Raw genomic sequence first — 12,412 nt, forward strand, 5'->3', positions numbered from 1 at the left:
TCTCCAGTCCTTTATTTTTCAAGTCCACAACAATAGGTTGTTGATTCAATGGACAAGACCAGAACAATTAAGTTCTCTGTTTAGCAGCAGTGCAGCATTTTAATGCCCTCCTCTAATAATGGTCTCATTATTGTTATTCTAAGACTGGGCCTCAGGAGGAGGAATATTTGCTGGAGGTACGTCATTATCTTGCAAATTTCGATTAGCTCATCATGTTGTCTGTACTGTGAAAATCGTAGCTAATTAGGGCAGTCAGTTAGACTACCAGCTTTTGAGCTTATGAGTTAAAAGGTAGCACACTTGATAGGCCAATGATGTGAAAAAGGTGGTAAAAAGGGGGATTAGAGCTGTTGCCTTAGTAACTCTAACTTCCATCTGTGCGGGAACAATGGACCTGTGTTTCTCCTCCACCTTGGTGTAAAAATTGGTTTTGTTTCGAAAGGACGGGGCTTTTTATGACAATCTGGAATTCAGCCTAACCGGGTGTAGTTTTAGTTGTTAGGAGAGACCATTGGAGGATAGGAAAGATGAAAGGTCATGGCGAGCTCCAAGGACATGAAAGGTCATTGTCTCTTGTAACAATAGTGGATTGTTTTGTCCCATTATTTCCAGCCAACCACTCAGTCAGGTGATAGAAGAGATACCACCAGTCTAGTCAGGTGGAACAGGAGAGAAAGATAATGCACCTTCTAAAGAACAAAAGATAACTATTATTTGCCTTTATTAAACAAAGTTGCACTTATTTGTGACCATCCTCTGAAAAGGCTTGTTTACTGACTTACTATTCCAGCCTGCTTTGTTCAGCACTGCCTCTGTAGGCCATCACTTCTCTGGGAAGCAATCCAATGTGTTAGAAAATGTTGTTTAAGCTTTCTTCCCATGAAGAGGAGCCCCCAGGAGTACCACTGATGTGATACTTAACAATAAATTTAGTTGTTGTAGCTTTCTCGCATTATTGGTGTTCTTAAAAGGTTTTCCTTCAAACACACACAGAATAAAATTAACTATAAATATGAAATAAATTTGCTTCAACACTTTATAGCATTTTATCATAAATTCTACAGCACATATCATAGGAAGTTTACAGCAAACTGTATTAGGTGCTACAGAAGAGAGAGAGCAGTAGACAGAGAGCAGAGACCTACAGCTGTGTAAAAATAGATTTGCTATAGGACTGCTCTTATGCAAAGGGAAACAGATAAGTCTCTTCCATGCTATGCAGTGACTTTTGGAGACTCTGTCCCTTTGTCTAAGGAAAAACAAAAGTACTGCAGTATTATTTAATAAAACAGCTGTAGCACAATTTACCAGGAAAGCATTTCTGTTAGTGAATAGAACTGTCATCTCTTATCTTTTTCCTAGAGCATCCAAAATCCCATCATTGTTTTCCGGGGGGGGGGAAGCCTTTCTTATGATTCTCCATTTTTGCAGCATTATGCCTCAGTCGTCCATGCAACAAGTTTATTTTTCTCTTCCTCTCCCCTCTGTTCACAATCAAAGCACATCCCAAGGTCCATCTTATATCCCCCAAACAAAGACTAGTTTCTTTAGGTCAGGATTTCCAGAATGTTTCACCCTCCTATACTAGATCTCTAAACCCCTTTACTGGGTTTGTTTTATAATCTTTTTACTCATTTCACAACAGAGCTGCCAAAATGTATTAAATTCTTATGAAACTGATTAAATGTATGTAATTTATTACTATTACCTTTGAAAAATAAAATTACATGTAATTTTTAGGTATCCCATCTTAAACTGTTCTGACCTTATATGAACTCCCCTTTTTAGCTATTCTGGGCCTCTCTTATCTCATTTTTACTCGGGGCCACTCTTGCTCTTGCTTTCTGACAACACAGATGGACGGCCTTGCACAGCCTGATAACTGTGGTAATTTCTCAGCACACTATTCAATAATAAAAGATGTTATTTTCAGAATTCAGCAGGCATGTGCCATATTTACACGTACACCGAAGATGAGAGGTTGAGCCGTAGCTTCATGGGAGCGTGCTGTCGTATGAGCCATTGGACTTTACAACTTTCAGTTTGTTGATGCATTGCTTTACTGGCTCTTAGGTTTAGTAAGTAGAGTCTTTCAGAGAAAGAAAGTCTTATTTTAAGTATTTATAAGCTTTTAGTTTTTTAAAATAATCTATTCATAAACTTTCTCTTTAGCTCTTTATTTAATTGTCATGTATGAACTATCATATGTTTTGTTATTTTTATATTAAAATGAGCTGAACAGTGTAGGCTGCTTAGTTCAAAATGGGAGCCCTGCAAAGGGTTAACCAGCAGAGAATTACAAATGAACTATCAGGAAAGTTGATTATTAATCCAGCAAGAGAGAAAATATCCTTCCAGTTAGCAAGAATTAGTACCTGAAGAGCTGATAATATTGTTCAGGCTGTCGGTGTGGAATGGCAAAGCCAGGTAAGCTAGACATCTTCTCAAAGGAATAAAGTCTTTTCTTTCTGTTTTTCATTGTAAGAGAGTTTAGTTTTAAAAAGAATCTTTGGTGATTTACTTAAACTATCAGCATATGAAACAGCATATGTTGATCCTCAGTTTCCTCAAATGAATGAAAGAAATTAAAATTGTGTTTTAACTTTGGTAAGAAGATATATTTCTAAGCTATGCAATGCATGTAACTGTGAAATATCGTAACAATTCTTTACTGGTTTGTGGTTAAGTGTGAGAACCGATTACAAAACCTGAAGAGTCCTTTGCAATTGCAACCCAATATATTATGTAAGTCTGTCTTTAGTTGTGCTTGAACATATTGTGGAGTTTTATGGAAACTTTCATGTTGCAGAGCTCTTTCATTCACAGCGTTATTAGAGTTCAGTTTTCACACTGTATGAATGATTTATTCAAGTTTGTTTTGATACCGTGAACACATTTGTGTTCATTAAAAAACTTTTTTTGGTGGGGTTTCAAAAAACTATGATCTGGGGTTAGAAGGAAATGGATGTTTGGTAAACATACCACTGTGTTTATAAAGAGAAATGCAAACCAAACCATTAGATCAGTTGAACATAATCTTCTTATAATTTTGGTAATTTTCTAAAGACTCAAAGCTCTGTCTTGGGAAAACTTTGAAATTTGTCTATATTTGTGCTGCTGATACTAATCAATAGGTATGATAAACATTTATTTTTTCAATGTAGTCTTCACTATTTAGTTTATTATATGAGGTGTAAAATCTTTTAAATAATGGTCTAGTACTGTAGAAATTAGAAAGTCTGTATACAGTATTTAATGACTTTTCCAAAGTTGTGTGCTGTTATTTAAATTAGTAGCTTTTAAAAAAATCCTGATTTGCTTGTAGAGTGGAACTCAATATGCATATGATGTTACTACAGTATCTGTCTTGGTGGAAAAGGGTTTACCATCTCTAGATTTTAGCCTATATCTATGAAATGGCCTGAAGGCTACATGAAAGGGATTGTGGTGATACAAGAATGAAAATACAGATAAAACCTGAAAGTAACCCAAATCTGAAGGCTGAGCCCCTGTAGCAATTTAGTTCTACGTGGTAACCTTTCACGAGCCATAAAGAAAGGAAGAAACCTTTTGATTTCAAGAGTGGTATTAAGATATGGCATACGGCAAAGGAGAAATGGAAAGAAGGGAAGAACAGGCAGTGAGGAAAGTGAAACGGAGAAGCGGCATTTGACAGGCTTCATTGTTTTGCGTGTGACTTTGGCCTACTCCAGCAGAGAGACAGCTGGTGGCCAATTTTTCTGAAGGGCAGCTCATCACGTTAGAGTAAATTAAAATCCTAGAATTTGCTGAAGATGGAGCTATCAGGGCAACAAATGATGGCATTTTGGAAGCTATGCTAAGTATTCAGATATACAGAGAGGCAAATAACTTCTTGTGGCACATTTTATCTAAATATTTTTAAGGAAAATGGGGACAACACAAATAAGGTGCTTTGCCTGAATTTGAACACCAGCATCTAGGAAATACATAAAGAGCAAGAAAACCAATGATGAAAAAATTATCACACAGGAAATGATATACATAGAAAAAACAAGATTGTAATTAGTGGAGGAAAGTAGGAAACTGATTAGAGAAATGAAATTTCCCAGATGTTTAAGGAAAAAAATGAAAGTTAAATTAGATAAGCTCTTTTAACTAGTATTGGGGAAGAACACTTGCTTCAGAATGGGAAAGCTAAACTTAAAATTAGAAAAGAGCTGGCAACTGAGTTTAGCTCAACTGTTTTCCTGCACGAGTGACTCTTTGGAATGCTCTGCTTGGAACATCATCAGGAACAACTAGTGTAGTGCTGTTGGGGGGGGGCGGGAAACAAAATGAAATTCACTGTATGCTTATTTGGAATGATTAAGGTGATTGTATTACTTATGTGTGTACTAACCCACAAATTAGACAAATTGGTTGGATTTTTAAGTAGTATTTCAGCATTTATTGCATTTTGTATGTATATGTAGTTGACATCTGAGCTCTTGCACTGTACTCGTTCAACTGTTAGACTTTAATAATAATTTTAAAATTTATTGTACGTATTAGCTTATTGGCAGAATCCTAAATCATCAAATACTGCTGGCAACTGAAGAGAAACAGTCTTGAACCCCCCCAACTGCAAGCCAGTGCAAATTAGTGGTTATTTAATTATTATAATTTAAATCAACTGCAATAGAAGTAATATTCTTAAATTAAAAACGGGGAAAAAAAAATCAAGCAGAAACTGTCTTTTTGTGCCCATTCCAGTGACTTGTTTCAAATTCAACAATATCATACTGTAACCTGTGAAAAAATTCCCCCTACCAAGTCAGTTCAGCATGGCTCTTTGCTGACATGACCCTTGCTTTTGTGCCAGTTGTAGCTTCTCAGTTGCATATTAAAAAAAAAAAAAAAAAAAAAAGTTGGACATGTCTGGAATAGATTGATAAGAACATCATCTGATTTAGTGGAACTAGCTTGACTGAGCAGGGTTTTCATATTAAGTAAAATTGTTGCATTTTCTTCAATGCCGACTGTGTAGCTCCCAGCCTGTTTAAAGGCTTAAGGTTGAGAAGTGATGAATTTCTAGAGGTGTCCGACTAACTAGACATACATCTGGAAACACAGCTGTAATTTAGGGGAGGCTGCTGAAGCAGTTAGCCTGCAGCAAGCAAGGCGTTCTTGTCACTACATGGTTGGGACAGTAAGATGAGATGATGTGTAGGGTGGAGCGTAAATATCTATACGTCGCTTGATTCTCTACTTTATAAAAACCTGGTGGTAGCCAGCAAGAAGCTTGTCTACAGAAGCAGATGGCCAAAGCAAAGGTTGGGCCAGGTTATTTGTGTTCCTTGGACCACACCTTGTTTGTGATGACAGCACTGGAGAGAGAGAATGTGTTTCAGTTCATTAGGAGCTCAGTGAGGCTATATGGATAACACTGAAGTATTTTATAAGATTCAGTGTAAAGCTGCATAGTTCAAGGAAGCTCATGTCTTATTAGCCATGGCTAAGGTCAGTTATCCACACAATGAGGGGGAAACTCTTTCATAAACAAGTAGATAAATATGGTGCAGCTGCTGCTTAGCTGTGCTTCAGGCTGTAATATTACCAAAAGAGCTCATGAACAACTCCGGCTTTTACGGAGTCCTTACGGAGCATCAGCAGCTTAGAGTGGTCGGATGTAACATTACAAGGTTGTGTCATGAAAAAAGGATAAATCCAGGGCGAACTCGTGACTTTGCATATAGGTGTCTATCTCTACAAGATATTAAAGAGAGAATATAGAAACATTAGAACTCTCCTTCTAGAAGAAAATAAATTGTAAAATGTTAGAATTGGGAAAAAAAAAAAGAAACCTACCTAGTCAAACACCTGAATAAAACAGGCCTAGTGTCTTGTGGGTTTTGGTTTCAGTGCAAGCTGCTAAGTGCTCTGTTTTTCAAAGCTGCCAATTAGGTACATAGGTGGTTATTAGCACTTGATCCATCTCTGATAATGTAGAGAGAAATCTTGTGAGACTTCATTTTGCCTTTGGGACTAGCATTTTTACTGTCTTATGGAAAATAATATTTTAAACAGCTGCAAAGAAAGAGGAGCTTGAAGAGTTAATTGACTCATGTGCTGCTAGAGGAAAACATTTTTTTCTTTCCTTTTTTTCCTTATCAGAAGTAGGAGTTACATGTGTTCCTTATTACATCCAACATATTTCAATAGTTTTTTTAAAAAGACATACTCATGAAAAAGTGTACTTCTCGAAGACACATTACTTTATTTTCAGCTACTAAATTCTGGAGCAATCAAACATGTCATTTTTCACTGTCTGAATACAGTTCTGTGATAGTAGTGGATGATAGTACATAACATCCATAGAACTGTAAAATGTAATCCCTGACTGTCTTTACTACACAGGCTTTGGTTGTATTTTTGTAGCTGCTAGCGGAGAATCTGTCGGTATTTCTTCCAAAGATAGTACAAATCAGTATTTGTGCAGTTTTTAATTATTCTGGAGCCTTTAGACCAAATGTTTTAATTGTAGTAAAAAAACCACGAAAACAAACAAATGAAACCCACAGCAAATTTGCTCTAAAACTGTATTCACCCAAGTTTGTGAGAGCCAAAGGACAGTAGATTGACTGTTGTCCCACAAATGGGTCTGTTTTACTAACCAGACTGATGAGATTGTGATGTGCAGGTGTTCAGTGTAGGAGGCAAACAGTAGTATTCAGAACAGAGAGGCGATTTGTCAGGGTGCTTCTGCGTAAATAGGTCAAACCAACCAAACTCCGTTGCGCTGGGAGAAGGCCAAAGCTGGGCGCTTCAGCAGCAGCTATAATGCACAGATGCCACTGCTACTCAGTGACATCCTTTTGGCCTTTCTACCTCTGGGCGGGGATGGATAATGTAAATAACATATAACATTTGTCTGCTGTCTAGTAATTTATGTGCATGTGCAAGTTTCCTGTCATTTTACAGTGGGAGAATCATCTATTTAAATGTTAGTGAGAATTGCAGCAGGCAAATCCTAACTGTTTATGTTCATCTTTTTTCAAAACAGACTTTTCATCATGACCGTACTTGTTTAATTCCAATTTAAAGACATTTGTTCGACTTCCCTATTAACTTGGATTTTAAAAAAGCCATATGTATAAGCATACATCCCAATTTTTGCATGAAAAAGTGAGCTAAATCGCATATGTCCCTGTTCCTTTACCGGGGTAAGCTTTTAGCATTTATTGAGGTAATATATATAGTTTACTAGCGCTGAATCTTTCTTGTCTGTGATTTTTCAATAGACTGCTTTTTCTTTGAAAGAAATATTTTTAGTATGTTGTTGATTATCCTTTCTTCTTTCTACTTTTCCCATCAGTTGTAGTCCATTTAATGCCATCATCACGTTACAGAGCACAGTTTGGAGGGAAAACAAAGTAGCTGCTAGTGACCCCATGACAACCCTCTGGTAAACCTGATTGCTAATCTAGAGCGTTGTTTAATGTAAAGGCCAAATAAAACCCTGCAGGAGAGAAACATTGTTTTGTTTTATATTGCTGTTAGGAAGGGAGCTGCTATGTTATAAGAAAGAGAATAATAAGCCTCCCTTGCTTGTCAGGATTCAGGTCTAGGCATTCAGTGCATACTTGCCTAGACTTCCTATTTCAAAGAGCGAGCTAAATTTTGGAATTGATGTCAAAGTCAACTAAAACAATAATTAGTAATAGCAGTTTTTTGTTTCAGGGAGGATCAGATTCTGCTTTGAACTATACTGATATAGTTCTGAAAGTCGTGTATGGACTTCATTAGGATTATTCTCTATTGCACCCTACAGCTGTGACACGTAATCCAGAGTTACTGTGTCCTCTGTCTTCTGCTATCTGCTTTTAGCTGTTTGTAGCAAGCAAAGAAAGTAAAGAATAAGAAGTGACTGCTTCATCTGCTAGTATTAATAATAATTTCTGCATTCTATGAGAAACGTAATTTTCCCATTTTCCTAAAACCGATGTTTTCAGGGAATAAATTAGAAAGGAAGCTTGGTGCCAGCAAAGAAATTATTGAGCCTTTTTCTGAATGTTTTTTGCACTATCACACCATTAGCCTTTAAGGGTACAATCAACATGCCTGAGGTGGTAGATGATCATAGAAGTCGTAGAAACAAGATTGCCTGCACACTTTCAACAGTGTAGAGGCACATGTAGGAAGAATGATTTACTTTACTTCACCTGTAGCAGTGAAACACAACTAATTTTTAGCTGACTTTTAATTCATCTGTGGTGATGTTCTGGTTTTACTTCTGCAGCTTCAGCAGTGCAGCAACGTTTTAGTTTAAAAAATGTGCCCGTATGTCTGAATACATCTTCGTAAATTATTAAAACCATACCAAATGGTTTGACTGATACCAACCAAGTCTAGAGAGACTGAACCACCCAGTAAGCAATTGGCAGAAAAAATAATATTTATTGTTAGTAAAAATACATACTTTGTATACCTGTACTGTGGTTTTTAGACCCAGACTAGGAAGTGATCCATGCTTTTGAAAATTTGTGAGCAAACACTGTGATCCTGCAATATGATACACTACATCAGTTATTGTAGTCCTCCTTAGTAACAATTAGCTTAGTGAATTCCTTCCATATTATGTATGTGTGTGTCTGTTTAAACAACATATAGTTATATGCAGGTTATAGATCTTTTTATCTACATATTTATGTATGTGTGTATATAAGTATACACACACATACATACATGCATACAAGTCCATTTTGTCCTTTATTTATAAGTATTTCTGCATATGCAAATAGGTATATGTATTTGCATATATATGTATGTGAACATACATATGCATCTGTCCAATGGTCATTTATGTACATATGCGTAGTAATGCCCTATATAATTTTCATATTAATATTAGGTACAAAACCTCACACTTCCTTATATATATTGTCTGTCTTATAAATCATTCTGCTTTCAGAGATGATGTTCTAGAATTTAGAGGAGTAATACACTATCAGAAAAAATCTTGAGAATTTGTTGATAAAATCAGTAGTAGATTAGAATGCTTATGAGTCTTCCAGGCCTATTGTTAGCAGTTTTACTTATGAAAGGCATGGGTCAGTTCTAGCATAGCTATAGACCTGTAACCATCCCAATGTTCAACCTTGCACTTTCAGGATTTCTAATATTAAGCAGATAGAGAATTGGACATTGTACATGTTTACTTATTACCTAAGATATTTATAAAATTGCTTTTAGAGATTATAGAGATCATATCAATGTTCTTTGCCAACAGTTTTTTTTACAAGGGCTTCAAGGGAAAAGGCATAAGAAAATCAGTTTCCTGGCAATGTCTGTAGTAGTACCAGGCTCATGATCGTGATAAATCTCTCCATGAAGGGCTGGTGTCCCCTAATTAATGTGGTAGTCTGGAATATAATTCCTTTTCTCGTTGTTTCTGTTGCCTTCTCCTGTGGAATACTGTAATATTTTAATGTGATGTTATATTGTGAAAACTGAAAATGAACCTAATCAAAATAGCTTTCAGGTGCTTAATTAGGTTTTTTTTTTATGCTATAAAATAGATTTTTATAGCTTTTATCTATAAATCTACAAGCATAAGCAAGTATTAATTCTGTTTTCAAGTTTTAATCCTACTTTGCCAATCAAAGCTCTTTAGTTAGAAGGAGTGTTTATCACTTTTCTGTCAAATAAAAGCTAATAAAGTACACATACTTTACAGCTTGAACATATATAAAATGTTTTCTTACACCATTGAAGTCAGTGGACAGGTGATCAACCCCAAAGTCACTTCTTTTTGTTTATACTCAGGAGTGACCTTTTTCCTGAGATATATTTGTTCATACATTTTTTTTAAAAGTCTTCTAGCAGATGGCCCTTAAATAACCTCTATCAGTCCATAATCACACAGAGAAATTAGCTGAAAATTTAGAGAAATGTAATCCTTTGTTACACAGTAATTTTGTATTAGTGTTTAGAAGAACATTTGCAGGTTGAAAATCACATATTAGAAAGTGTTATAGCATGTTATATCATACATCAGCTGTTGATGAGTATAAGATACAATATAGAAATACAGAATGAAGAATCTGAACACATACATTTCCTTCTCAGGAAATTTTATCTATATAGGAGAAGATCTAAGAGCTTGGATAACTGAGTGAGAATCATGTTGGCCATTGATTATACCGTTCACCTTATTACAGAAACCTATTTTGGGGCAAACTACCAAATGCTGTCCTTTTGATGTAACAAATTTCACTCTCACTAGCTAACTAATTAAGCTGAAAGTTTTACCTAACAGTTTATATACTTAATACCGTCTCATATGCAGAGGCTAAGACTTAAAACATATTTTATTATGGAGCCCTAAGACAGAACTCTCCTTTTTTTCTGATCAGTATATTCTGCTCTTTTGTCCTTGTTATTCTTTTCTTGCTACTCTAAGCAAGCAATAAACTAAAGGGTATAGCTTTTTTTTTTTTTCTGTAGTTATTGCTATAAAAAAATTCTTACCTTAATGCATCAATATTTTTAATAACATTACCATTAATTGCTTTACTTTATTTTACTTATAAGATAATTTAATTTTTTTTTTTGCATACAATTTAAGAAAGCACTAGTTCTCATTATATGAAGTTACAGAGTTTTTGTTCTCAATTTGTGTTTCATGAAAGGTTACACCATGAAGAACTCAGCAGAAAAAAAGGCTTATTTACTCATAAGATAGGTGAGGCATTTTATGCAGCTTTCATATATATTTACAACAATATGTTATGATCTTGCTCTGAATGAAAGGGCCAGCTAGTATCTGTCTTGAGGAACTGATGGGATTCATGTGTGATTGGTAAAGATTTGCTATTGGCCTGAGAGCATCAACCCATTTTACTGAACCACTGAATGCTTGTACATTTGTGTTCAGTTGTGACCTGAGAATCGTGGACTAGTAATAAGGGGACAAAAAAAGGTGCTTGTATTTCATTTCGGTTTCAAGAGCTTTGTTCCCACGTGTCAACTTTTTGAAATGAGTTCCATATACCCATATAGGTAGTAATTTACTCTTTCTGCTAGGTGATTGTGGGCTCACTGGTAATGGTTTCACAGCTTTACCATTTCAGCTTGCAGATATTCTTTTTTCTTATATTATGGTACTATTTAATACTACTGACATAGCTGAAGGCCCAAGTCTTTCTAGTCCACGGAGTGGTGTTACTTTAACTTGAAGAAACCTCATAAAGACCATTAAGTTCCATACAGGCATCTGCACTTTGCTTATAAATTACATACATCAGATTACAAGGCCAGGCACATAATTTTCATAGTTTAAAAATAATACTGGATCAGGATTTTTAATACATTGGTTTGTTGCCTTATAGCCTTTTGACGGTGCCACTTTTTCTCTCTGCTGTGTAACAAATGTGGTATAGTTATCTGACCTTTGTTATCCCATTGTTATAGTTTATAGGTTGATAACCATTCTATGAGCTATGAAGTGTGGACCTGCCCCTGATGCATTTCCTGAAATAAAGAGAAAAAGAAAAACAAGAAAGGAAGGAAGAAAGAAACCCCTCTCCACTAACCATTAAATTGTAGAGTGATCTAGAGATAAAAGCAGAATCTCTTTTTTGCTTTTCAAATATTTGCCTGGCCTTCAAAAGGTATTATTTGCCTTTTGTGTTTACATTGGATTTATTTTTTTGGCCTACATGCAGAAAGAGAATGATACATTAAAGAATAATGGACAATAGAGAGGAAAATGCTCTCAGCTTTCACATCTAGCCTGTATTTTCTACTTTAGGTTTATTTTTTTTAATCTTGTCTACTTTTATTTAAATAGAAACTGCTGAGTATTGTAAAGGGTTGTAAATGTGAAAGTATCAGATGAGGTACAGCACAAGAAGATTATCTACAGGTTGGCAGGCAGTAATGAGAGCTGGCAAAGTGCCATTTTCTTCTATGAACCTTTGGGACCTCAAGTTATTCCTGCGTGTGGCAGAACAATGTAAAGCTTCAAAAGCCAGTGTTCTGTCATTTGCAGAATTGCTTTTTGCTGTTCCTGAAAGAGGCAGGTGAGGTTTGCATCTGTAAAGTTGTATAAATCTTCACCAAGGCAAAAGGAAAGATGCTTTGGTTGAAAGCTGAGGTCTGTGTCATATCATCTCCAGTTCTTTCCTTCTGGATGGCATTAGGGCTTCCTTGGAACCTGCATAGTCCCTCATGGATTTGTTTTCATTGAAAGAGCAATTTTTCAGCAAGTTTGTATAAAATATAATTTGATATAAAAGCTCATATTCAAGGGAAGCACCACTTTGGGACAATAACCTTTCCCAAGGTTATCATCTTGTCTGTTGCTCAACGGTCCCTTTGTCGTGTAACATACTACTACCTCATCATCAAAAGCTTGTGGTTTTCTTAGAGTGGAATCACAAGATGGAGG

General features: G+C 35.8%; 1 protein-coding gene across 9 annotated transcripts in view; it reads left to right on the forward strand.

Moving 5' to 3' along the window:
- The window catches only part of SOX6 (SRY-box transcription factor 6), a 376,628-nt gene that overhangs the window by 106,274 nt on the left and 257,942 nt on the right, over nt 1-12,412 (forward strand). For 3 of the 9 annotated variants that reach the window (XM_082317543.1, XM_082317548.1, XM_082317554.1), the window contains exon 1: nt 1,927-2,427. The exons of 4 other annotated variants lie outside the window; for them this stretch is intronic. The gene's annotated coding sequence lies outside the window, so the exon portion shown is untranslated. Of the gene's footprint in view, nt 1-1,926; nt 2,428-12,412 lie in introns of those variants that run through there. 2 more of the 9 variants (XM_082317551.1, XM_082317546.1) reach the window with 2 other exon arrangements.

Source organism: Platalea leucorodia (assembly GCF_965183815.1).
Source record: "Platalea leucorodia genome assembly, chromosome: 7".
In the NCBI taxonomy this organism is placed as follows: domain Eukaryota; kingdom Metazoa; phylum Chordata; class Aves; order Pelecaniformes; family Threskiornithidae; genus Platalea; species Platalea leucorodia.